This window comes from Acomys minous, assembly GCF_964271855.1.
Source record: "Acomys minous genome assembly, chromosome: 4".
In the NCBI taxonomy this organism is placed as follows: Eukaryota; Metazoa; Chordata; class Mammalia; order Rodentia; family Muridae; genus Acomys; species Acomys minous.
In genome coordinates, this window is record NC_140486.1 from 69,897,712 (window position 1) to 69,925,534 (window position 27,823).

Below are 27,823 nucleotides of genomic sequence, written 5' to 3' on the forward strand. Positions count from 1 at the left end.
AGAGATCAAAATATTGACTTCATAAGTAATCAGGGTGAAATAGGGGAACCGTGCCTGACTAATGGCTATGACTGTGTTTCCCTATAGATTTGAATTTTGCCAGACTCGCCTGTGCAGGGGCAGATCATGGATCACGAAACCCTGCTACATGGAGTGGCGGAGGTGTGCACAGAGAGGAGAAGGCCAAAGAAACTCTATAGGAGGCTGAAAAGCGAGAGAAAGGCCAGGAAAGCGTGCCTTTCTCCTAAGAGAAGGAATCCTGAAGGCAAACTAGCATTAGAAAGGTCTGATGTCATGTCGGCAGAAGCTCAGCTCAGGGAAAATTCTCAGAAACCCAGGAGAACAGAGACTCCCTAAATAATACTAAAGCACAATGAATGTGTCATATTCGTATAGTTTTATTTATAGTAAAAAAAAATCTGATTGTTTACAAAAAGATGCCAACATCCTTTTATTCCCATCAGTGGAATTAATGAATTCTCTTTGCTGTTTTCTTTTGTTTGATCAGCTTTGATTTAATTAGTTGCTGTTACAAAATAACATTTTAACTTCGTCAAGATAATTCATTTATATTGTAAATGTATTATATACTTAGATGCGTATGCTGTTAATTACCTAAAAGTTCTATTGTCTGAAATATCTATTTTGATTCACAGTACTTGATTCGTTATACAACCTTTGAAATTAAGCTGGCTATACAATTCAGGAATGCTTTCTGTTGCAAGTAACAGAATATCCAGCTAATAATATCTCAAGTAGTCAAAAAAAAGCCCAAAAAACAAACAACAACAACAACAATGACAAAACCTCATGTTTCGGAGGTCAAGACGTGGGTGACAGAGAAGTGAGGGTGGAACAGCCTCCTGTGGGCCACAAGCTGAAGTGCCGGTGGAGGCAGGCAGTAGAGGGGAGTAACTTTATAGCAACACAGCCAGTCACCAAGCACCCAAGAGCTTTCTTCTTTGAGACTACATAGCTGAGGCTGGCTTTGAACTCGTGGTCCCTGCGAATCTATCTCTTGAGTGGTGGGACTCCAGATGTGAGACAGACAGCTGGGCTTCTTCTTCTTCTTCTGTCTGCCACATCAGAAGTGTTGGCTTTGCACACCAAAGTTTCTCAGAATACATCTCAGACACACACCACCAATTCTTCTGGGTGAAGCTAGTATTGGAAATGGCACAGTCCAGGAGATGCAAAAACTAAGCAGCCCTGAGATGTGCTCGGTCATCACTGGCAGGTGCCAGGTCTCAGCACCACCAGGCCTATAGAATGTCTGTGAACAGAGAAGGGAGGCTGCTGAGGAAGGTTAGATAGAGAGTTGGTGGAAGACAGCCTCCTGTGGACCACAAGATGATGTGCTGGTGGGGGCTGGGGGATGTTAGGGTTAGAGAGGAAGAGCAGAGGAGGTGGAGCCCCACGCCTAACATATTCATGCCACAGGACGGCTTCATGACAGATAGGAGCTAGGGAATGAAATGGGGAGAACAAGACACCCGAAGGAGAGGACTGAAGTTCCTGCTGCACAGTCTGGAGTTTGTTCATTGGCGGGAGAGAAGACGTACAGTGAATATAAGCAGAATGAGGGTATGAGGGGAGGCGCAGATGAGTTATGGAAGGGGAGAACAGCTGGGAGGCCACTAAGTGCCCACAGATGTATCACTGAGCAGCAGCATCACCAGTATCAGTGAGGATCAGATGCATCCCTGAGCAGGAGCATCACCAGTATCAGGATCAGATGCATCCCTGGGCAGGAGCATCACCAGTATCAGAGAGGATCAGATGTAACACTGGGCAGGAGCATCACCAGTATCAGTGAAAATCAGATGCATCCCTGAGCAGGAGCATCACCAGTATCAGTGAGGATCAGATGCATCCCTGGGCAGGAGCATCACCAGTATCAGTGAAGATGGGCTGCAAAGGGACCTGTGAGCCTCCTAACCCCTTTTCAAGGGGTGGTTTAACAGAAGAAGCCGTAGTGAAGCCCATAGGCCCCCGAGAGCACAGCCACGCAGTGCAATGGCACCCATTCTAACTGCTAATCCAATGAAAAAAGGAGTTAATTTTAAATAATGAAGAGAACCGTCAGGGGGTTGCACCAGTAGTCATTTTTAAAATCTCAAATCATTGGTCTTCTCTAGTTAGTTACTCACAGCCCGATCTCACAGAAATTGGCTGCAGGCATTCCAGGAAATGAAAAGCAATTATTGGAAGAACCGTTCTTTGGGCACTACCAGCCAGAGGTGTTTGCATTTTCTACCCATGGGGAGGAGTTTCACAGAGGGGTCAGGGAGAGCAGATGCCTTCCCCTTCTCTCTGGCTAGCAACATGGATTAGGCCAGGAATGGAAGATGATGTGGAGGCAGAGAGCCTCTCAGATCTTCCTTTTTCCTGATCTGGGTGCTGCCTCTGAAGAGGTACAAGCAAGAAAATAGAGGCCTTTCAACCATAGAGTATAATAGTAACCAATGCCCAAGGGTACATGGCCACCCTGCCTAGGAAGCCCACTGCCTGCTGCACTGTTAGTTGATGAAGTGACTTGCAGCCAAAAGCAATCCTAATGCAACAACATGGTGTTCCTCCTGGAGAATTCATTCCTAGTCTTTAAGGGACTGGAACCAAAAGGCCACTCCTGAGAGGCATGGCCCCTGTGATGGTTTCCTTTGTCAGTTTGACACAGCCTCCAATCTACTTGAAAGATAGAGATTGTTTACATTGGGTTAGCTTGTAGGCATGTGCTCTTAAGTTAATGGAGGTGGGAACACCCCCCACTGTGGGCAGCATCATTCCCTAGGTGTGAGTGGGCGGGTCCTGAACTGTATGGGGGTGAAATGATGGAGCTAAGCGCAAGCACCAAGGTGAGCGTGAACACAGTCAGCTTTGTTCTGCTTTATGGCTGTCGATGTGTGTGACTAGCTGTTTGAAGTTCTTGCCTTGATGTCCCTACAATGATGGACTATATTCTAGGATTGTAAGATAAAACAAACCCCTTCCTTCCCCGAGTTGCTTTTTGGTCATAGCGTTGTATCACAGCAACAGAAACAAACTGGAACAGCATCTGAATGCATAAGAATAAGGTGTAGGTAATTTTTTGCTTGCTGGAGGGTCTTGGGTAAACAATGGCCTGACTCCCAGAGGAGATAATTGCTTTGATGTCACCATTCTGGCACTGATGAGTGACCTAGGGGCTTTTTTGGCTGAGGCCTCCCATCTTGGAAATAGTGATTCTCTATAGGTATGTTTTGAGAAGTCAATAAGGTGCTGATGGTAAAGTATTTAAGCTCGATGTTTGGCTCAGGGTTAGCACTCAATAAATGTTAAGCGCCATATCTTTTACAGATGAGGAGCCATCCATCCAAAGGAGTATCCCGTGGACCCAGGGTCCCCCAGACAAATACTGTGCACACTTGTTTTCATGGACACATCTTTTCTGAGTAGCATGCCAACAAGTCAGCAAATATTTATTAAGTGGCCATGAGCTGCAGGGTTCTGAGATAAACATACCAAATTTATGTTCAAGGATGGCATACTTCCTGCCTTAATGGAATTTACTGCGTGACAAGGGTGGTTAGCTTTTCAAGGCCAGGCCAGCTGCACATAAAAGTTAGCCTTACAGATAAAAGATACAGCTGCCTCTGTGACGTGGTGCGAATGTCTTAGGAAGTCTACGTAGACAGCGTGCATTGCTAGGAAGTAGGGATTAAACTCAGCCCAGTGTCTTCCTGGAGAATGGATTCGGCTCAACTCTGACATTTCTCCCATCTTGCTTTACAACTCCTATGCAGATGTGAGAACCGCTCGTAGGTCATTATCTAATGCCTATGCTGTCCCCATGCAGAGGGCGGTCTGCAGGTGTAAAACTTCTTCACATCAACCTCTAAAATGCAAATATTGGGGGAGGGGTGAAGGATGTCTCCACTGTGCGGAGCATTTGCTGCTCTGGCAGAGAACCTGGGTTCAGTTCCCAACACACACATGATGCCTCGCAAATGTCAGCAACTGCAGCTCCAGGGGATCTAACGCCCACAGTATAGATAGCACTGATAGCACTGGTAGCATACATACATGCAGGCAGGCAAACACTCATACTCATAATAATAATAATAATAACAAATAAAAAATATCCCAGGGAATAAAGGGCTGCTGCCAATGATTTGGATATATTTTTACTAAATATACAGGTAGATGTATATACATTCATATGAATATATAAGCATACATCCTCTATGTCAAGTACATTTTCTTTTTTATTTATCTACTTTACATCCTGATTGCAGCTTCCTCTCCCACTTTACCCAGTCCCTCTCTCTCCCCTCCCCTCCCTTCCTCCTCTCCCCTGTCTTATCAGAGAAGGGGAGGCCTCCAATAGATATAATCTGCTTGGCATATCAAGTTGCAGTAGGACTAGGTTCATCTTCTCCTATTGGGACCAGACAAGGCAGTCGAGCGGGAGGTGGGGCAGGGAGAAAGATCCAAAGGCAGGCAACAGAGTCAGGGACAGGCCCTGCCCCAGTTGTTAGGAGACCCACCTGAACACCAAACTGCCCGTGTTACATATGTGTAGGGGGTCTAGGTCTATCCCATGCATGCTTTTTGGTTGGGGGTTCAGTCTCTATGAACCCCTATGGGTCCAGGTTAGTTTATTCTGTAGGTTTTCTTGTCATGCTATTGACTCCTCCAGCTCCCTCAATCTGTCCTTCCTCTCTTCCACAGATTCCCTGGGATCTGCCTAATGTTTGGCTGTTTTTCTCTGTATCTGTTTCCCTCAGTTACATGTGTAGCCTTTCAGAGGACAGTTATGGTAGGCTCCTGTCTGCAAGTATAGAAGAATATGATTAATAGTCTCAGGGACCCTCTCTCCCTCTCTCCCTCTCTCCCTCTCTCCCTCTATTTCTCTCTCTCTCTCTCTCTCTCTCTCTCTCTCTCTCTCTCTCTCTCTCTCTCTCCCTCTCTCCCTCTCTCCCTCTATTTCTCTCTCCCTCTCTCTCTCATAGGATAAGTTTCCAGATGTACCACTCATTGGTTGGCCACTCCATTAATTCCTTGGTCCATGTGCTTGAAAAACTTTTTTCTAACCCTTTATCCTGAGGTAATGTCTGTCTTTGTTGCTGAGATGTGTTTCTTGTATGCAGCAGAACGATGGGTCCTGGTTTTGCACACATTTTGTTAGGCTGATTCTTATTATGGGGGAATTGAGTCCACTGATGTTGAGAGATATTAAAAACCAATGATTGATATGTTTTGATATTGGTGATATAGTGTGTGTGTGTGTGTGTGTGTGTGTGTGTGTGTGTGTTCTTCCTTTCTTTTTGTTTTGCTGATGTTGGGGGGGTTAGTTATTTCATGTGTTTTCTTGGGTATACGTAGCTTCCTTGAGTTGTAGCTTTCCTTCTAGTATCTTCTACAGAGATGAAGTTGTGGGTAGATATTGTTTGTTTAAATTTGGTTTTGTCATGGGATATCTTGTTTTCTCCATCATTGGTGATTGAAATTTTGCTGGGCTAACATCTGTGCTCTCTTGGGGTCTGTAAGACATCTGTCCAGGCCCTTCTGGTTTTTAAAGTCTCTGTTGAGAAGTCTTGTAATTCTGATAGGTCTGCCTTTATATGTTACTTGTTCTTTATCCTTTGAAACTTTTAATATTCTTTCTTTGTTTTATACATTTAGTGTTTTGATTATTATGTGGCATAGACTTTTCTGGTCCAATCTGGTTAGTGTTCTGTAAGCTTCTTATATGTTAATAGGCATACCTTTCTTTAGGTTGTGTAAATTTTCTTCTATGATTCTGTTGAAGATACTTTCTGGGACTTAGAGCTTAGAGTCGTCTCTTTCTTCTATTCCTATTATTTTTAGCTTTGGTCTTTTCATCGTGTTCTATATTTCTTGTATGTTTGGTGTTTGGAACTTTTTAGATTTAGCATTTTCTTTGACCAATGTATTGATTTCTGCAATCCTATCTTCTATGCCTTTTCTCTTCCATTTCTTGTATTCTGTTTGGTAATGCTTGTGTCTGTAGTTCCTGTTTTCTTCCCTAAGTTTTTTTATCTCCAAAATTCCCTCTCTTTTTTTGTGTTCGTGATTGCTTCTATTTCCATTTTCAGATCTTGAATAGTTTTAGTCCTTTCTTTACCTGTTTGCTTGTATTTTCCTGTATTTCCTCTTTAAAGGCCTCTATCATCTTTATAAGGTTGTATCTAAGGTCATCTTCATGTACGTTGGCTGTGTGAGGATACCCAGGGCTTGATGCAGTAGGATAGCTTCTTCTGGTGGTGACATATTGCCCTGGCTCTTGTTGATTATTTTCTTATGCCGACCTTCAGCCAGCTGCTTGTCTGTTGTGCTGGCTGGCCACCTGGATGTTTCTGGTTCATAAAGGACTTCCTGGGGTCAGTAGACTTCCTCAGGAAGGCAAACAGTGGCCCAGATGGTGGAGCTCGGGGGACAGAATGAAGCTCACCAATCCAGGTAAATTTTCTTACGAAGAGGAGTAAGGCCTGTCCCAGGCATACGCTTCATCCCAAAGACAAAATAGCACTAGCATGGAGCTAAAGGAAGGAGAGAAACAGAAATGTGCATGGATTCTGCATCTGCCCCCATGTCTCTTACCTGTCCTCTTCTCCATATGCTTTCCATGAGCACTGGTCCTCGGGCTGGGTACTACTTAAGCTGAGAGCAAAGTGGTGCCCAGGCTTTGTGGAAGTCCTCTGCCCGAGGAACCTGCAGCATCAGCACAAATTTCCTTTCTCCACAAAACTCTTAGTGGAAACAAAGGAATAGACACCCTCACTGTGAGGACCTCATACAAACTTGACTCTTATAACTCTTATAAGCATGGATCCCAGATTCTCTCTGTGTGTATCTATAAAGGGTAAGCCCAGGCATGCACAGAGTCCTTACCTCCCCTGTTTGAGGGGGGCCCATGAAAGTCCCTCTCCTATGATGGCATTTAGTAAAGGAAGCTAGTCTGCAATGAGTTGGGAAAGGCAGTGCCATCCTGTGAGTGATCTCAGAGACAGGTTGTTTGCTGAGATCTTTAGTCTAATGACACTGGAACATGACATCATGATGCTTCCTAAGGCACATGTCCCCTTGGACACTTCCCCAGTAGACACCAAGACCTGCATGTATGACCGCAACATTCTCATCCTCAACCCTGATGCATTAATTTCCATTACATTTTCTGTCCCAATTGGTTTTTATTGTCAACCTGATACAACCTAGATTCTTTGGAAAGAGGGATCTTCAACTGAAGAATTGCTTAAGTCCAAATTGGCTTATAGAAAGTCCATGGGGCATTGTTTTAACTGCTAATTGATGTAGGAGGACACAGCCCACTGTGGGCAGTACCATCCCTAGGCAGGTGGTCCTGTGCTATATAAGACAGCTAGATGATCATAGACCAGTGGTAAGTCAGTAAGCAACACTCCTACATAATTCCTGCCTCCGGGTTCCTGTCTTGAGTTCCTGCCCTAACTTCCCTTGTGATGGACTGTAGCCCTGAAGTATAAGCTAAATAAACACTTCCTCCCTAGGTGCTTTTGGTCATGGTATTTATCACAACAACAGAAAAGAAAACTAATACATTGTTTGAGAAATTTGGATTGAAGATTTTCTCTCCTGCCCCCAAGAAACAGTATATTTAAGTTCCTTCTTTAAGATGTATTTTTTTAATTCTCTCTTGTGGATGGGTTTTTTATGGTGTGGGCTAGTTTGAAGGCAAGGCTGAAGTCTAATCTTCACTATCAATTTGATGGGATTTAGAATCATCGTGATGTGTGTGTGTGTGTGTGTGTGTGTGTGTGTGTGTGTGTGTGTGTCTCAGGGTATATCTATAAGGTGTTTCCAAAGATACATAATTAAGGAAGGAAGTCTCGCCCTGAATAAGCCTGGAACCTAGGCACCAAACTGAATATAAATGGGAATGTGGGCTGAGCTCCAGAATCCATCTCTGTTTTCTGACTGTGGGCCCAATATAAACAGCTTCTTCATATTTCTGCTGCTTTGCTTCCCCTCAGTGATGGACTGTACCCTCGAACTTTGATCCACAACACGCCACTCTTTCTAAAGTAATAGCAAAGAGGAAAGCCACCAATGCAGCAAGATTTGCTGAGGCCAATGGCACATCCTGCTTGATGATCCATTCCCCAATGTGGAGACCAACCTAGGTAACATCCAATGCCTTCCAGGTGCCATGTATGCAAATTTTACTAAAGGGTATCTCTACAAACACCCTGCCTAGAGGAACCAAGACACAGTGGAGACATAGGCAAAGCACCTGCTCCCACCTTTGGGGAAGCAATCACCTGGTTGGCTGCAGAAAACTGAAACATGCCAGCCCTTGCTGTCAATGGCTATGCTGTGGCTGGAAACACGCACTTCTGCAGAGCCTGACTCCAGGTTGCCAAGAGTCTGCACCTGCAGGAAAGACTTCTGATTGACAGTGAGAGAAGAGAGAGAGAGAGAGAGAGAGAGAGAGAGAGAGAGAGAGAGAGAGAGATCTGCATTCATAACTATCCCTAGTTCAGTTAGACCACTGACAGTGAAGACCTGGTATCTGATGACCCCGCCAGTGAAAGACAGGAGAGATATAGTCCTGGTTCACCAGCCTCCTCTCAGGGTCCCAACATTGTGATAATGCAATGCCTTAACCTACATTGGCACTGAAGGACACAACTGCATTTGAGAAAAATGGGCACAATAAAATAAGAATGCAGACCTGGAGAGATGGTTTGGTCAGCAAAATGCTTGCTATGCAAGCATAAATATGATGCCCAGAATCCACATGAAAAAGCTAGGCATGGTGGCATGCACTTATAGTCCTGATGCTGGAGAGGTAAAGACAGGAAAGTCTCCCTGAGGCTCATTAAGAAACCAGCCTGGCCTATTCAGTGAGCTCCAGGCCAGTGAGAGACTCTGACTCAAACAGAAAAGAACAACAATGAAAACAACCAAGGTGGATGGCACTAGACAAACAAGGCCTGAGGTTTGCTTCTGATCTCCATACACATGTATACACACACACACACACACACACACACACACACACACACACACACACACATAACTGAACAAATAAATAAATGGAAATAATAAAAGAAAATAAACACGCATGGCTTTAAGACAGGGTCTTCTCAAGATAAGCAGCACTATAGTCCCAGAAACATAATCCATAAAAACAAAAGTAATTTGCAATAATAAGTCACAAATAAGTCAATATGACGCATTTGCCAGAAGAGTTCAAAGAAACTCAAAAAATCCCAGTAAACAACTACTTGATGAGCCAACAGTTTGATTTACAGTGCCGCAAGAAATAGACACTAGCATTATTAAAGTTTCAACAGTGTGACAATTTGCTATTGGTTCACATTTAACATGAACCAGCTTTGTCCTCCAAGCTAATGGTGATCATCAGCGCTAACACACAATCACAACCATTAATTGAGCATTTACACTGTGCTGGGCATTGCTCCATTGCTTCAGAAGCATTCTGTGACTTCATTTCAATAGCAAACACTTACAAAGAGATCTCTACGTGCCAAACATTGTTCTTTGGATTTTATAATCATTAACTTACTCCTCACCAAAACCCCACGCAGTAAGCATGGCAGCTCCACCTCCCATGGTTTCTCTTCCTGCAGCTTCGGTTACTTGTGGCAAACCACACTACGAGAATATTAAATGAAAATCGCTGAAATAAGAAGCTCATCGCTTTTTCAGTGGTGCTTTGCTCTGGGTAGGGATGAAATTCCTCACTGATTTGCTTAGCCCCATAAAATGAAAAGCATTCCTTTACCCAGCATAGTGAAGTGAGAAGTACCAGATCCCAAATAAGGGGCATCACTACTGCCCCAGTGCTAGGAGGCAACATTGCAGGAGATACAGGAAATAGCAGCTGGTACATTTCACTGTAGATAAAAAGAAATCCCCTACAGATAAGCAAAACACTACTATATTTGAGTAACCACTGATGCTCCATCAATCACAGTTAGGCTGCACAGCTTGTTCAAGTTTATGAATGTGTAAGGGGCAAAGCAAGACTTGAACTCTGTGCACAAAAGTCTATGCCCTCAGTTTTTGGGCACAACTGTTGTATTCAAGACAACACCATGAAATATTACTGCAGTTGATCTCTTCTGAGGTTTACAACAGTTCAGGGATTTAAGAAGTAGCCAAGAAGTGATGGAGCCAGGATTTGAACCCAGGCCTTCCCAACACCAATGGCTAGGGACCAGAGACCCATGTCATCTCTTAGTTCTTGTGGCTCTTTGGTTGTGAACAGGCAATCATGCTCCCTAGTTGATACCAGGTCAACCCATGTGAATGACCGAATGGTGCTTAGGCTCTAGTTTTGGGAGTACTGATCCTGAATCATCAGCTGGTACCCGGAGATATGAAAGCAACAACCTCTTTCCCATGCTCTCTGTCACATGTAATGTCTTCCCTTTGGATGTGAGTGAGAACATTAGCTTTGTCCTGTCCACAGGCAAATCAGTCTGTTTGTTGCTGTTGATCACCAAGTGTTCTCATCTCTCTTCCCTGTGCTAATGAAAGCTACACACACACACACACACACACACACACACACACACTTCTGTAATGAACTTTCTTTCTCTGCCTATCCTAAGCATATTTCTGCTGCCTTTTATTACATAGTTCAGGCTTCCACAATTCTAAAAGCAAATAACCATCAGTAGTAGAGCACTAGGAGTGAGGCCCTGTGGTTGATGCCCAATACTAATAAGGAGTAATAATAAAAATAAAAAGACAAAAGTACTCATCTGCAATGTCTCAACAATAGCATGAAGGGACAAGTAGCAAAACATTTAAAGAGATACATTACCTGAATCTACCACCTACACGTTGTCTGATTACAGTCATGAGTCAGTGATGAGTTTCTCATCATTGAGGAGCATCACAGGGTGATATGGTCTGAGTGTGTGCACTGTGCATAATGCATGGCTATGCATGGCTGGCAGCACAGGGTATTTCTTTCCACCAACATCACCTTAAATCTGTGCATGCAACTCATTACACTATGACTACAGTGTCACTAGGATATAAAAGTACTTTCAGCTCCACTATCATGTTATGGACCCCCATCATCGATGCAGTCCACGGTTGATCAGAATGCTGCTGTGGGGCACATGGCAGTACATAATTTCTATGTATCCCTCTCATACAGATAACCATAGGCTCCTTCATTAGGGTTTTATGAAGCTTAAATAAGATGGTACCTGTGACTCAGGAAGAAATAATACTTGATAGATAATGTTCAGTAGAACTTAGCCAGAGCTTCTGTCTTTCCCTTCTCCTCTATCTTGCCCCATCCTCCTCTTCCTCATTACTCTTACTGTTTATTACCATAATTAAATGCTGGTGTTTGTCAGAAGTTATTTTTTCATAGGAGTTGATGATACACCAGTGGTCCTAAATATTTCAAGTGGTTTTGAGCAGACTAAGAACGCACTTCATTTTACCATCACCAGTATCTTGGGTAAGTAGTACTGTTCTGTTCGACATGGTCTAAGTAGCCATTCATCTGAAAAAGACTTCTGTGATGCTCTGTGACACTTCAGTGGTGAGGAGACTCTAAAGAACCCTGAACATGTAATAAGAGGCTTGGTGAAAGTGTGATCATCACAAAAGAAGAGAGAGAGAACTTGAAACATGCTAAAAGTCATGAGAATAAAATAAATGGTCCAACTCTGATGTACAGTGCTAAGTTCCCATGAACCCAGAAGGTAGGGGCCGAGGAAGAGAGGTACTGTTTAGATCTTGAAGATTCCTCACTAAAGATCCATGTGCTGAGGGCCTGGCTCCCAGACTGTGGTGCTGTTCAGACACATCAGAACTATCAGGAGTTGGAGCCTAGTGGGAAGAATAGGTCACCAGGGGACGCTTTGAAGGACATATTGGAACCTGACCCTTTCTTTTGTCTCCTTCCTTCCCAACAAAGAGGTCAGTAGAACTCATGTCACACAACTCTGCCAGATGTCCTGTACCACTATGATTCCAAAGCAGCAGGGACAAGTAACCATGGACAGAAAACTCTGGAACAGTGAACCAAAATGTATCTCTCCTCTCAAGAATCTATTAGAGTAGAAGGAAGCTGACAGGCACTGGGTGGTGTTGAGTGTGTCAATAACATCCTGGGTGTGCACCATAGAGGCTTGTCTCTATCTTGGCTCAGCTAAAATCACTGGTGTGCTCAGGAGCTCTCCGGCTCCCCATCAGATCCTCATTCTCTGGCTCCAGTCTCTGTCTTCGCCCACCCTATTTGGACTGTGAAGCCTTTGTTTCTCATTGACCTGCGTTAATGTTAGCTGTTTGCTTCATCCCTCGTGGCTCTCAGCTGTGTATTAAACCACAACCCCACTGTTACGCATAATGAAAAATGGCCTTCACTGTCATAAGTTGTGGTAAGAGAGAGGCTTTAATATCTTCTTGATATGATAGCACCTAAGAAAAATTCCATTAGTATATATCAATGTTGGACTAGTAGCAAACATATAAAGTGGAACCTCCTTTGTTTTCTAAATTAATTGGCTGACATAAATGACTACCCTATTGGATTCTAAATCATATGGGTGCAGGGGGGCGTCTCTAAGAAGTTAGTTACAAGATAGCTTCCGCCAACAACATCTGAAGAGACATAATTGACAAAACTCTATAAAGCCTGAGTGAGCCCAGATGAACGGGACACAATAAGAAGTAAAAGGGGAAGGGAGGAAAGGAGGGAGAAGACAGTGTGCTTATGGCCAGCTGAGTAACAAATGACTCCAAGGCTTAGTGACTTAGCATGACAGGTGGTGGCGGCTCAGTGGCTAAGAGTATATACTGCTCTTGTAGAGGAAAATCTAAGTTCAGTTCCCAGCTCCCAAGTATGGTGCCTCATAGTCTGTAACTATGGCTCCAGGGAATCTGTTGCCCTCTGCTGGCCTCAGTGAGCACCTGCACCTTACATGCACATACCCACTTATCACACATTCATACAATTAAAATTTTTAATAGCAAATAGGTTCAGCGCTAAAGGGAAACTAGACCCCTACATGTTAATAACTTTGAGCATGAGTATGATTGAGTCCTTAAACTATATTCTTTAGGGAACCAGCTTCTCTCAAACAACGTGAATATGTGTGTGGTCACTCAAGGCTTCACAGGGTCTGGAACTCAAAAGCAGCTGCCTTATACAGTTTTAGCTCTTGTCTCTTGTGCAGTCACAGTCAACATGTCAGTACATGGTGCAGTCGCCAAGAGTGTCTGGGGCTGGGAAGTGCTTGCTTGGGGCTGACACACTGTTGGTCAGATCATATTCTGTTGGTCAAGTATATGTACCAACTTTTATACAAAGGGGATCGCACAGAGGAACACATAGTCCAAATAGGCATGTGCTGAGACCACTTTGAATTCTGGATACTAGAGTGGGAAGGAGGGAGGGGAGGTAAAGGAGGAAGAGGATGGGAGGAAGCAAAGCTTAACCGAGAATTTGGTTCATTGAACAAACCAGCTTATTTCTCAGAAGCTGTGTACACTTTGTGCAGAATTCAGGTCAATGGTCTGAGCTGGGATGCTTCATCCTGGACACACAGTCCTTCTATAAAATATGTCTCTCAGAAGAATATACCAGGCCATATAAGCCAAACTCTTGCTATCAGCATATTGAGTTATTTGGCAAGAGGAGGCCATGCCCCGACACCACTCGTGAACTCCTGTCTGTAGCGTACAGGCTCTTGCTTCCTCTGTCATGATCTTTGCAGACATCCAGTGCATGTGGATGATGGATGCATCAATGGCTCTTCCATTTCCTCAGCACATGAATGCCTACTTACCTCACAGAAGTACCATGAAGATTTGAGGTCTCCTGTCTTGTTATTTAATCCCTCTGTCAGTGTGGAGCACAAATTCTGGGAGAGAATTTGTCCCACCCTATGTATTTGATGGTTGGGTTCCCTTCCTCAAATGCTGCTTTTCTCAGAAACTATATCCTACCAACCCAAGATCAAAGTTATTTTCTTCTAAGAAGAGATGCGGTTCTTAGCACCAACAATGCTGAACTTGAAGGAGTCCACCCTCACAGACTAACCATGTCTTCTTATGGAAGGACTGGGTTTGGGGTTTTGTCTTCATGGGACATGGAAACTTCCTCTGACCTAGCACGCTTCCGGATTCCTAGACAATGGGAAGGTCTCTGGCTTTCACTGTGAAACTCTCCATCAGTGCAGGAAGTCATCTCCATCAGTGCAGGAAGTCATCTCCATCAGTGCAGGAAGTCAGCATGCATATGGCCTTCCTTGCTCTTTTGTCTTATCTTAGCTGGCTCCCCAGCAGCTCCTTTGATTTCCTCACTCACCTCACTGGGGCGGGGGGGGGGGGGCAGCAACTTTGTATGGCTTGCATCTCTGTTTGTGAAGATGTGCGTCCAAGCTCCACACACAATGGAAGAATAACAGCAACAGAAATTATGAATGTTAGGGTGCATTATGCTTTGATTAAATAAGAAATGTGGTCAGCTGAGCCAAAAAAAACCAGAACGCATATTCCATCAGGAGTGAAGATGAATGAACAGCACTACAGTGACATCTGCTGGTCCCTCCCATAGAGTGGCTGGTTTTAATAGCACCAGAAATCAGGGATGGGAAAAATAATAACGATGAAGATTATCATACTGAAAATGAATCTTTAAAACATGCCTGTAGGTAAATACGTATTAAGTTCAAGTGTTTTCATTGGTATGATTAAAATGAATAAACAAAACATTATTTAGGAGAGAACCAGAAGTAACTTTGGGAGTTGATTGTAGGAGCAATGACATAGACCAAGCACGCCATCGTTTATTTAGTGCGTGGTCACGAGCAGCCCACCCACCTTGACAGGCACACAGGACGATCTGAGGAAGAGAGCAGCACGTAGAAGAAAGAGTGCTACTCAAAACTCTGGACGAGTCTCAAATTATTGACCTCTTCTCCATCTTTCCCAGAAACTGAAATTCCAGGGGACATGAATTGCCCTCCGGTCCATGATGTCTTACTTGGTTTCTCCGTGGAGCCCTGCCTACTGATGTGATGCTGAGATGCATTAGAAAAACATTAAGATGTAATCAGACATTCCCCAGGGGCCAGGGTTTCTGTGGGATCAATAAACTTGGTCACCCCCTTGGCTTGCATTCGGGCAAATCTTCAATTATCAATGCTCAATTGTCCTCTCTGCCAACAATTGAAGTGAGATCTTGCTCTCAGCCTCAGCATTCTGAATACAGGATGCCCAAAGCTGCCTCCCTGGAGGCTAAAAAGAAGCCCTGCCAGGCATCTCCCCTCAGCCCCCCCCCCACCTCTCATGGCCAAGGTCTTTTGTGGAAAGGGCAAGGGTTTTGTGACACAACCTCCCCCACCAGGCCATGTCACAAAAGCAGCCATCATCAGGACCCTGGATAATAATGACTTTTCTGTTTTCAATGAAACACAAACCACAAGGATTACATTCCCCCCGCCTAAGCACAGCCCTAATAGTGGATGGTGACCACGACAACAGATTCTATGGCTGTCCTGACACCACCACTTAGCAAGACTGTGTCTTTCAGAAATTATTGAAATTCTTTTTTTAAAAATGATCTGTGTGTACCTTAGTTTCTGGGGTCTGATGGACAAAAGATGAGCATGGCATGATGAACAAAGGGACTTGCTGTAGCTGGTTCATGCTTGGACTGTGGGGCTGCTCATAGTCAGGAGGCCTGGCTGTCATCTTGCTGTGCTGAAAGCATCCTTACCCACATCTGAATAAAGGACAAAGAGACCTCCCGTCCAGACAGCACACAGAGATATGCACAGCTAACAATTACCGTTTATTGTGGGGAAGTATACGTGTGAACAGGCTGTACTTCTTGGAAGCTGAGCTGCGTCACAGCTATTCAGGTTCCCTTTAGTGACTCTGAGGGACAAGTCGGCAGCACATATGATAAACCGTCCTGAAGTAAGCACCTGTGGAATTCATTTTAAAGATGGGATTGGCTCCCAAGTTCCTCCTTCTTTCCGTCCTGGATTCCTTCCTTCCTGGATTCCTTCCTTCCTAGATCCTTTTCTTTCTTTCTTCTTTCCTACATTCTTTCCTTCCTACCTTCTTCCTTCCCTCCATTTCTCCCACTCTCCTTCCTTTCCTCCCTCCCTTGCTCTCTTTTCTTTCACTAGCTTCCTCTCTCCCTCTCTCCTTCCTTCTTTCCCAGGCTTCCTTCTTGTCTTTCTGTCCTGTCTTCACATCCCCATTTCTCTCTTTCCTTTCCTTGTATTTAGACTACAAAGTCACACTCTCACCTTCCATTATGTTTTCAGCCCTGGTTATGTATCTATGGGTCATGAATGTTTAAGCAAGTTTTCTATAAAGCGAGAGGAATTAACTAATGGTTATCATGATAATTGTAATTCATTTGCATCAATATCTGTGAACTAGGTATGCCTTGGATAGTTCTTGGTGGTGAGCAACGTACATATCCTCATCCTGGTTGGCACGTTACCCCCCGGGACCCATCCATCTGGTTCCGACAGCCACACATCCATTATTTCCACAAATAATGCTAAGGGAAGGAGTATTGGGTGGAATCCAGACTCTGTTTTCCTAATTATAAGAGGTTGAACACTTCTTCTTTTTGTACAACACGATACCTATTTGGAAAAAGAAGAGGAGTTAATTTCTAGAAACATCTCTACCTTTCACGTTAAACTGTAATAGGCATAGTTTAAAATATCTTTGAGAAATGCAAAAATAGCTTACTCAGGAACGCCACTTCGCCCAAGGCTGCACCTCATAACCAGAACTCAGTGACATCATTTCATTCAAGATAACCCAACACAGTCCTGGAACCCCATGACTCCACTGGACAGTGTATAAGCAGAGACCTAGAGCAATGCTCTGCTCTGCACATCTGGAGAGATACCACCTTGACCTGCCCTATGACTGGAGCTTCTCCCCCAGGATCTCCTCAGAGGTAGACGTTGTCCCTCCCATGTCCATACCAAAGCCATTATCTTTTGTAGAAACCTTTTCATCCCTGGAAGAAGCCCCTACTTCTAGCCTACCTGGAGCAAGGCAAGTCCCATCTTCTCTCCAGCCCTGATGTTCCCCATGGTCTTTGGCACGGTGGCATTCCCCCAAGTCCTCCCATTTCAAGCATTTCTCTAGCAGAAAGCTTTGTATTCAGGAGAAAGCTGGGACAAAATATCAAGATATATTTCCAACATTGAGGTATAGTTTGCTAGACTAAATACTCTTTATGTATTGGCTGTGCTGAATTCGAATCCTTAGACATTGCAGACGTACAACCCCATGAAGGCCAGCCTCCTGCCGTTATTCCTCACCAGGCGATAAGCTCTCTGCCTGTGACTGTCAACCTGCCCATCTCAACGTTATGATTTGTATCAGTAGTAACTTTATAATGATGAAGTAGCAATGAAAATATTTTTGTTGGGGCGTCAGGGGAGGGGAAGAGCCACCACAACATCAGCAACTGTGTTAAAGGGTTGCAGCATTGGAGAACTACTGGTCTCTGGGCTGGAGAAAAGCTCAGTGATAGGGCGTGTGCTCAGAACGTGTGGGGCCCTTGTTTCTCTCTCTCCAGCACAGAAAGAAGAAAGCGGGTGAGAGGAAGGAGGGAGAGAGAGAAAGAGAAGGGAGTGACAGGGTGAGAGGCAGGGAAGGGAGGATGAGCTTACCAACTGGTCCTCTGTTAAGGGCAGTAGGAGTCAGTGTGTGTTTCACATATACAAAAACCTCAGGGACGAGATGGACATGGAGATGCTTATAAACACTGAAGGCAGCATACAGATGTGAGGCTGGACATTCCCAGAGCTCTATGGGTCCAATTTATTCCAGAATTCTCCAGGTGAAAATTCCACATGTTTGGTTTTGTGCACCCAGAATCCCCTAGGGCAAGGTCACACCCAATTCCTGTCTATAGGGCCCCATCCTCTCAGACAGTACGTGTGTGTTTGCTCACTGCCTCTGTGGTCTTTGAGTCTTCCACTATTCCTAGAACATTGTGTTTCTGAAGCCGTAATCCTTCACATCACAGAGGGAAATCGAAAAGGAAGATGCTGGAGGGAACATGAAGCGAGACAAAGACGGGAGACTTTGTCAGGAGTTTTAAACTTTCTTATTGAGTTAGAAGCGGCCCTGGGGAGAGGGTGTTTTAGATGTTTGGGCCTTCTGGGCTCACTGTTGCCGTGGAGAAGAAAGAGTGTGATGATTTAAAAGTGGTTGGGACACACCAGGGACTCGAGAGAAGGTGAGTGTCTCACAATTGCGCTTTTATGTGGGCATTAAGGCTGTGACTGGTATTGTCATCATTTATAGCATCTGTTTCCTTCAGAAAAGCAGGAGAAAATTTGGCCTTTTGACTAGAAAGGGAAAAGTTTCCAGGCTTTTCCTCGCAGTCCCTTATGCCATGATTCCCAGCATCAGACAAAGGGCCGGAGCACTTAAGGGAAGGGATTTCTAATCTACTCATCTGTCCTGTGCATTTTGGCATCTTACGCTGTGCATTGTACACTGGTACACTTGTACACTCATAGCTTGAGCCTGAAGGATGAGGGCATCTGTAACTAGCAAAGTGGTGAGGCACATCTGTGGCATTATGAAGCAAACACTCTAAGAGCCGGCGTGTGGAGAATTAGCTTCAGGTTCTGACTGCCAGAGACCCCAGTCTGTAGATGCTTACGCCCCCCTTCAGATGACAAGGTGTTTCAATAGGGCCTGAACATGTCTGCAAGATATGACTTTTCAGTCTTCCCTAGATTAGTTAGAATACCAAAGTGAGGGAAAGGATGTGTAAATAATGGTTATTCTGTATTGTTTAAGGGATAAAAAAAAAAAGGATTTACATGTGTGGTGGTCTGAGTGAACTTGGCTCCCATTGGCTCACAGGGAGTGATACTATTAGGAGGTGTGGCTTTACTGGAGTAGCTGTGGCCTTGTGGGAGGAAGTGTGTCATGCAGGCTGGGCTTTTGAGGTTTCAAATGCTCAAGGCAGGCCCAGTCTCTCTCTCTTTTCCTGCTGCCTGCCAATATGATCCAGATGTAGAGCTCTCACCTACCTCTCGTGAGCACCATGTCTGCCTGTGTGCTACCATGACTCCTGCCACAATGATAACAGACTAAACTTCTGAACCTGTAAGTCATCCGCAATTAAGCATTCATTTGTAAGAGTTACCATAGTCACTGGGTCTCTTCACAGCTACAGAAAACTAAGACAGCATGATAACGTATACATGGACTAGTTATTTATTCATTTATATTTATATTTTCATATTTATACATTAGTGTGGATGCAGGGGTAGGGATGTGGGGGGTGTTTGTGTGTGTGTGTCTGTGTCTGTGTGTGTCTCTGTGTGTATGTGTCTGTGTGCATGTGTCTGTGTGTCTGTGTGGGCGGGGAGTGTGTCTGTGTGTGTGTCTCTGTGTGTGTGTGTGTGTGTGTCTGTGTGTGTGTGTGTGTGTGTGTGTGTGTGAAGGCCAACAATTAGTGTTTCCTCAATCACTCTCCATTTTATTTTCTTGAGACAGCATCTCTGACAAAACACAGAGCGAGTTTCTGGTCTCAAGCCTTGGGGTCCTCCTATTTCACACTTTACCCCCAAACTGAAACTGTAAGCAAGGACTAACTGCTCTTGGTTTTTAGTGGGAGTTCTGGAGATCAAATTTCTTATGCTGGCAAACCAGTGAGCACCTGACTGACTGTGTCATCTCTCCCTTACTAACCACAGTTAAGAAAAACAGTTCCAATCTACTGATATTGCTTCCACACACACACACACACACACACACACAAAACCTGCAGGTACAGAGGGCTCAATAGAGGTCCTGATGCTGAGGTTGAAGACTGCAAGGTGGGGGAGGTGCCAACAGCGCTGGGGGGAATGAGATGAGCACCCACCCACCTTCAGCTAATAAACCATCCACAGGAACTGTGGGGGTAGTTTTTCCTCTGCCCCACATCAACCATAAATACTAAATGTCAATGAATAGGGTGGTGCAGACGGTTACCAACTTTATGACCATCAAAGGGTCATCTTCAATGACTACCAAGCTTAGCACTTGCCACAGCAGGGGTCACGTATGAGATATTTTCTAAGCCTTTTGTTGCATTTCACCAACACTCAAATGTTGAAATCCTTAAACCTCAGTACCTTAGAGCATGATTGCACAGATTTGGTCTGTATTTGATGGCTCCCCATCCCCAGATTCAACCAACCTCAGCCAGAAAGTGGGGAAGGGGAATGCATCCACACTGAACATGTACAACCTTTTCTTCTTGTCATTATCCACTAAATAATTAGTATAGTAACTGTAGAGGTGGGACTGTTTATGCACTATAAAAGCCCTATGCCATTTAATAGAAAGAATCTATCTATCTGCATCTATTGAGGCCTTTGGGACATGCTGAATCCAATCTCCTTAGATGTCAGAAGAATATTTGGAAATAAAGCCTTGAAAGATGTGATTGAATTAAAAGGAATATATTTTTTAAACAGCTAGGAAGATGGTTCAATTGGGTAAAATACTTGCTATGCATGAGCACCTCAGTTCAGAGTCCCTGCACTCAAGTCAGGCATGGGAGTGTGTGCTATAATCCCAGCACTGAAGGGTGGAGGCTAGACAGTGCCTGGAGCTTGTCAAATTGGTGACCAATAAGTTCAGTGAGAAACCCTGACTCAAAATGCAAGGCAGAGAAATATAGGCAAAGAATCCAGCATGGATCTCTGGAATCGACACATTCATACACATAGGCATAAATGTACATGCATACACACCACATGTGTGTTCATGTGCACACATGTGTGCATGCGTGTGTACACACTCACACAAGTGTTTATACACGCACACTATCATTACAGCAAGAAAGCTCTAATACAATACGACTGGCATCCTTATAGGAAGAGAGTAGTGAAGACACAGGGAGTGGGGACCATCTATCTACATGCCCAGAGGAGAGTGGAGAATCCTCAGAAGAAAGTAACCCTACTAATACTTTGATCTTGGACTTCCAGACTCCAGAATTGAAAGGAAACAAACGCATTTCATTTAGTCTTCCTAGTCTACAGGACCGCACTGTGGCCGTCCTACGAAGACAATGCAGTGCCTGTGATTTTGGAGTAAGTAAAAACAAAGATAAATGAATCAGCCAACAAATGTTGAGTCCTAGAAAACCATAAATCTGAAGATAGTAGACTGAACAGTTGATACTATAAGTATACTCAAGGGTTCTGGTAGCATCGCTCTCGCTCGTGACTTTCACAACTCTACCCAGGTTTGTCAACATTTCTCTGAGCATCAGATGTCTATTTTGTGAAATTAGGATAGAGATACGTGATTACATACCATGAACTTGGAAAAAGTTCTCTGACAGATTCTTGGTATTAAGCATGTGGTATGTCCACATATACTTCATATAGGTCCAGTTCCTCAGATGCCTGTGTGGACCCTAGATAAAGAAGAGAAAGAGGTACTCATAAATGATTAATAGAAGGACAATAAAGAGCTTCCTGGTGCTACAGAAACATGTGCACATGTACCCATGGAAATACATGCACATGTTAAGGCTGCCTAAGGTTAACTTCTGGGAGGGAGGGCTTGGAAAAACCTCATCAAGGTGACAAGAGGAGTTTTAAGATTTGCACAATAAGAAGGCTTGGGGATAAAGAAGCATCTCAGTAGGTAAGGGTGCGGTGGAGCTAAACTGCAGTGCTCCCAGAAGAGTGGTGTCTGGGTGTGCACTGCAGAGAGCAGCTGGCCGTACGGCAGGACAACCAGGCTTCTATCAAAGCATCCAAGGTCTTCAAGACCACACTTAGTGATTCAGGCTTTGCTCAATTAGTCATTAGCGGTCACAAGTCACAGAAGGTTTTTTTTAAGCAAAGAAGTGGGTATGAGTGGGTCTGTCTTTTAGAAAGCATACTTAGAAACCTGCGACGAATACTGTGAAGGGGAAGTATATGAGACCATCCAGCTGCCGCAGAACATTTGTCATAACCCAGGTACTTAGTGAGACTCAAAGAATCAGGAGAATTGATTGGCTAACGAATGTGGAGGCAGACTTTAAATAGCAGTAGTAGTTGTGGCTATTTGCTGGGAAAGAAGATGTAGGAAGAGAGCTTGCTGGCACATGTCACTGCTAGTGAAGTTTGCAGGCAGCATGGGCAATTAGTTCTATCACATAAAACAAGCGTGTGGCATGTAGCGCCAAGTATGTTTCTTAGTTGCAAATGTAAGACCTTCATTTAATATAAAATAACCGCTCATTTTAATTCAACGACCCACCAGTTAGAAGTAGAAAATACCACCGCTTTTGCTTTACTCCATCTCTGCCTGATTTCAGTCTTGACTGTAATCTCCCCAGCTACTTTTGGTGGCAGTATAAACAAATATGCAGGACAAATTTGCAGACTATAGCACGGGTTGTAAGCCCCATAGGTATGGGTCTTGAAATTCTACTGATTAGAAGTGTAAATAACATTAGGTTAAGAAAACTGAGTCCTGGACAACTCGTACTCCCCCTGTCCCCACCCCCCAAGCTCCCCAAAAGTAACAGCCTACACCGGAAGCCATTGAAGTGAACTCTTCAAAAGTGTGACAGAGATACTGAAGTTCACTCTTCACAGTCGATGGCTTGTGGCAGGGGGATGGGAGGGGAAGGACTCAGGGGGACAGTCACTGAGAGTTTGAGCATGCTCCAGTGAGTATATAGATAACACAAAGTGGACTTTTTTTTATTTGAGACTCACAAAGATGGAGGCCGATATGGAAGAACATGAGTATGATCTGGGTGCATGATGTGAAATTCCCAAAAAGTTTTGTGTGTGTGTGTGTGTGTGTGTGTGTGTGTGTGTGTGTGTGTGTGTGTGTCTCCCCTTTTTCTCTGTACCCTATACCTCAACTGTATAACAGTCACCTATGCTTCCTCTGAGCTCCCAAAGCCCTTTGTTTGTATTGCACACTTTGTACTGCAGAAAGAAACACTTACAAGCCTCTGTCTCCACTGCAAATCACAAGCGCGACTTCATCTTTAGTTCCTCAGAGCCTAGCACAGTGCCTGCCTGGCTACAGCAGATTCTCAATACGAGGTGATTGAACTGTTTTAATTTAAATTTTGAGGTAGCTCTGTGTGTGTGTGTGTGTGTGTGTGTGTGTGTGTGTGTGTGTGTGTGTGTGTTTTTAATATAAACTCAGAGCATAAAGCCATTCTTTTTTAAAAGGTAATATATCCCCTCCCCAATAAATGAGCTGACACAGCTAGGAAAGATTCTCTAGGGCTCTGTCTTATCAGTCAGCTTTGGTGAGCTCATTTTGTCTCCCTGTGAAAAAAACATCTGATCCATAAGTGACACACTCCTGATGAGGAGCACACATATTTGTTTGCCCTGATGACAAAATAGTCCAGTGACTGTCTTGACACAATAGTAAGAATGCCTTTGTTCTAGTGGTCTGGTGTACTCAGGCTAAAATACACATGTGAACATTTTCAACACATGGGTTGTTCTCTAAATATTGAAACGTCTTCATTGTATTTCAGTTGATTCACTATCCAGAAATAGGAAAGGAAATTTCACAGTTGTATTATGTAGGAAGCATCAATAAAATGGCCAGGTGTCCTGATGGCTAATGTTTTCAAGCTCTGTGTATCCAGCACATGGCCTTTTCTCATTTATAATCTTTTCTTCAGATGGTAATGAACCCACTGCCTGCTTTCAAACCTAACTTGTTTTACTTTCCCACTAGTCTGTCTTGTGGTTCTAGGGACGTCTTAGGACACGTACCTTAGGAGAGCACTCACTTTCAACAGTACTCAATCTTCTGCTTTAGCTTTTTCATTTTATTCAGATTTATTTGTGTGGGTGTGTGTCTGTGTGAGTATATGTCACACGTGTGTAGATGTACAAGAGGCAGAGAGAGAGAGAGAGAGAGAGAGAGAGAGAGAGAGACAGACAGACAGACAGACAGACAGACACAGACAGACAGACAGACAGACAGACAGACAGACAGACAGACAGACAGACAGATAGACACAGAGAGAGAGAGACAGAGAGACAGACAGACGGAGAGAAGGAGAGAGAGGGAGAGAGAGAGAGAGAGAGAGAGAGAGAGAGAGAGAGAGAGAGAGAGAGAGAGAGAGAGAATCTTCTGTAAGCTGCCCAAAATGGGTGCTGGGAATCAAACGTGCGTCCTTTGGAAGACCAGCAAGTCTTTTCAGCCACTGAGCCATCTCTTCAGCCCCTGACCTGTTTTGAAGACCATTTACAAGCTGAAGTCTCAGTCCTTTGAGCACAGTGTCCCTTCACTCCCCTCACCACCCATACATGGTAAATACCATTTTTCTTTTTCACCTATTTAAAGAAGCAGAAATCAAAGCTCTAAGCTACTTTTTGGGACTCCGGTTGTGCATGAGGTGAGCTTGAGACTACAGCTCTGATTTGAATCTGGCTTTCGTCTCTTTCCCATGCTGTTCCAACTTACTCCAGTGGTGCCCAAGCCCTTGTCTTATCCACCTTCTCTGAAAACACCAGTAATTTCTAAAATGAACTGAGAACTCCAAATATGCCAGCAGATGACTAACAGAGCACTAATCACTACCTGTGGGTCTGGAGGGGAAGATTTATAAATAGCAAAATAGGAGTATGTTTGCACCTGTACAACAATAACATCAACAAAGGCAATAAGGCTAACAGCGACCTACTTCGTCTGTGGAGAACACATAATCAAGCCATCGCCACATATGTGATCACAGTGAGGCCATGGGTGGCTCGGAGGGGGAGCAGGTGCAATATCTTCACTTCGGTCCTATGGCCCCCAAAAGATCGGTGAGACTTCCCAAGAAACATCCAAAGGATGATGACAAATGCGGGATAAATCATTCCAAAGCTATTACAGAGAGACTCGCTCTGCCATATGGAAAAAGTGGTTAGGGAACAATTAACTTCAACAATGTATATTGCCCCTGGAAACAAAACTGAGCTAAGCTGCCACCATAAGGCTGACTACAACCTCTATAAATTAGTCAGTAATAATGGCCGTAGTTTGAGACCATAAAAACTTAGAAAATAAAATAAAATAAATGCAGGCCATGAGATCATTTCAAAATGACTCAACAACAAATTTTGAGGGAGACACACTGAGCCCCTCTTTCCTGCTTAATGTATTTCCTTTTATAGCTTAAGGAAAGCATATGTTGGAGGAATGTGAAGGCTCTAGTGTAGTGAGGGTAATTGGCACTAGAATTATTGCAAGTGTTTAATAAAAGAACCCTTGTTTATGAAGTGCAGGGTGTGTAAAACACACAAGCAGAGAACAGGGCATGTGCTTTCCTTGCCCCACGCCACAAGTAGCACAAGAAAGCGACCATGCTATAAATCACGGGCTAGCCTTTGAAAGAGAAACGCCGATGGACACAGAGATCACCTAAGACCATAGCTAAGTAAGTGCATGCTATCGGTTAGCATGATCACACACTACACCTTTTTAAGACTTTAACTCCATTTGTGTATGTGCATATGAGTGCACTTATGTGTGTGTATATTGTATGTATGTGTGATATGTATGTTTGCATGTGTGTGAGGCCCAGGATATGGTCCACCATCGCTATTGGAAATCATCCACCACCTCTATTCGCCCTTATTATTGGGGGCAGATTCTCTCAATCAAATCCAGAGCTCACTGATATGGCTAGTCTCCCTACTCAACTTGCTCTGGGGATCCCCTATCTCCACTTTTCAAAGGCAAGGATCATGGGACTGTTACTGCTGCTTAGGTTTTACTTTTATGTGGGTGCTGGGAAGCCAAGCTCTGGTTCTCACACGTATATAGCAAGTATGTTACCCCCACTGAGCCATCTCCCCAGACACAAACAACTTTTATTCTTAATTTTTTAATGCCATGGAGTCAACAAGGACCATGAGGCTCCTGAGCAATGAAATAATGGGTCGTGATAACAAAGAGTGTCCAATGACGGAGATGATATTAGACTACTTCTTCAAAATCCTTGCGCAGCTTTTTCCTCTCCTATGATCAGCCCTCTGAGTTTAAAAGAGATATGGAATGTAAAATACCAGTTGATTATAAGAAAAACATGCATCCAAGTTGCAAGATACATTTAAATCTCATTAAACTAACTGAAAAATTCATGAGCAATACATGGATAATTTGTTTCTTATTAAAACATTAAACTTGTAGAGAATATTTAGCTGTTCAAATGTCAAGTAACGGGATAGCTATACTAAGTTAATTAGCTACCAATTCATTGCTAAAGATACTTAATTGACATTTAATAAGCATATTAAATACCAATTAACCAACTATATTTAGAGCTAACTATATTTAGTCAAAGCTGTTTTGTTAATTGCTTGCTCAGTGCCTTGGTATCTATGGTCAATAGATTATAACCCAATTAAATATATACATTAATGTGTTTACATATATGTCTCCCCAGTGGGGATTACTGTCTGGATGCACATGTGTGGCTCTAGCCATTGGTAAAGGGAACACCTTCCAGCAAGTCACCCCAGCTCACGGAAGAAGAATCAGACAAGGGAGAATGACAGAAACGTGGCACTCTCTTGTCACTGCTGAAAGCAGGGGGCTTAAAGGTTCTGCCAAGTAGAGGCACAGGGCTTCTAAGGGCAGAGTCCACATGCCCTTTGAGACTGCTGCAGAGAGGCTTTCTTGAGCTTTCAGAAATACTGTTGATACTACCCTTTAGTAGAGGGAGAAACAGGCTGGATGTAATAATTGCCGCCAGGATCTCATGGCTGTCCCGGGCTCCAGCGAGCGCTCTTGGCTGGCATTCTTTTGGACTGTTTGCTGAATAACATTGTCAGTCACATGCTGGGGGATCTGGATTGTGTATTCTGGTCACAACACTTTCCTGCAGACTTGATACTCACAGCACAATAGAGGAGAGACACGTGAAAAGAGAGCTGGGACCAGAACACATTAACCTTGGGCCACTCTTCCCTGACCCCTTGAAGGCATTTAATAGGTTTTGTTGGTCCTGATGTGGGGCACCCTTCCTGAGGTTTAAATATGCAGAAGGGATGAACAGTGGTGCGCATCAGTTATCAGAGGGCTGAAGGACGATGCTGGTGGTCCTGCAGGCAAGAAGCATCCAACATGGCCAGACTATTTAAGCATCGCCTGAATTGAGGTGAATTGCTATCATAGGATTGTAATACTTGGGAGGTGCTTTTAATTTTTAAAATAATTAACATTTGCCCCTCCCGTTCACTGATCTTTCATGTTGTAAAAGTCCAGGAGCATGAATCCTTCCAGTTTACGTTTGCTGTGCAATCCACGTGAGTCAGCCACTTGGCTAACGAACTAGGCAATCAGTTTTGAACACTCCCAATAAAGAGAATAACTGTTCTTAGGGTAGTCTGAAATCCAAAGTCCAGTGGGATAGCTGAGCCAAGAACTAAGGATACCATAGTTACGGGAAAGAGAAGGCAGCGGGCAGGCACAGAGTGATCAAAGTCATCCCAGAAATGCCAGTTTTACTACAGTTGACTCCCCTAATCTGTAGGAGATACATTCCAGTGTCATCATCAGTGTCTGAAATCATGAATACACAGAACCCATAGGCACATGACAGTTACGGCAGCATCGTCTACTGATCACTGAGCTAAAATAACTGCCTCTGCCTTAGCACCTCCCTAAACCACTACTCATGTGTTTTGAGGCAATTAGGTGAAAGAAGGCTACCTGGACATAAGCAATGTGACGTCAGAATAGTCATTTTGATAACTGAGATGGCTGCTCTGCTACCTAATGGGTGGGGGACGTATACAGTTTGAGT

General features: G+C 43.9%; 1 long non-coding RNA gene across 2 annotated transcripts in view; it reads left to right on the forward strand.

The window, feature by feature from the left end:
* LOC311596404 overlaps positions 1–27,823 on the forward strand; it is a 39,206-nt gene that overhangs the window by 6,277 nt on the left and 5,106 nt on the right. Inside the window, exons 2-4 of one of the 2 annotated variants that reach the window (XR_014778819.1) lie at positions 8,013–8,162; positions 11,402–11,491; positions 11,954–12,101. This is a non-coding gene — a long non-coding RNA (uncharacterized lncRNA). Of the gene's footprint in view, positions 1–8,012; positions 8,163–11,401; positions 11,492–11,953; positions 12,102–27,823 lie in introns of those variants that run through there. The other variant, XR_014778818.1, reaches the window with a different exon arrangement.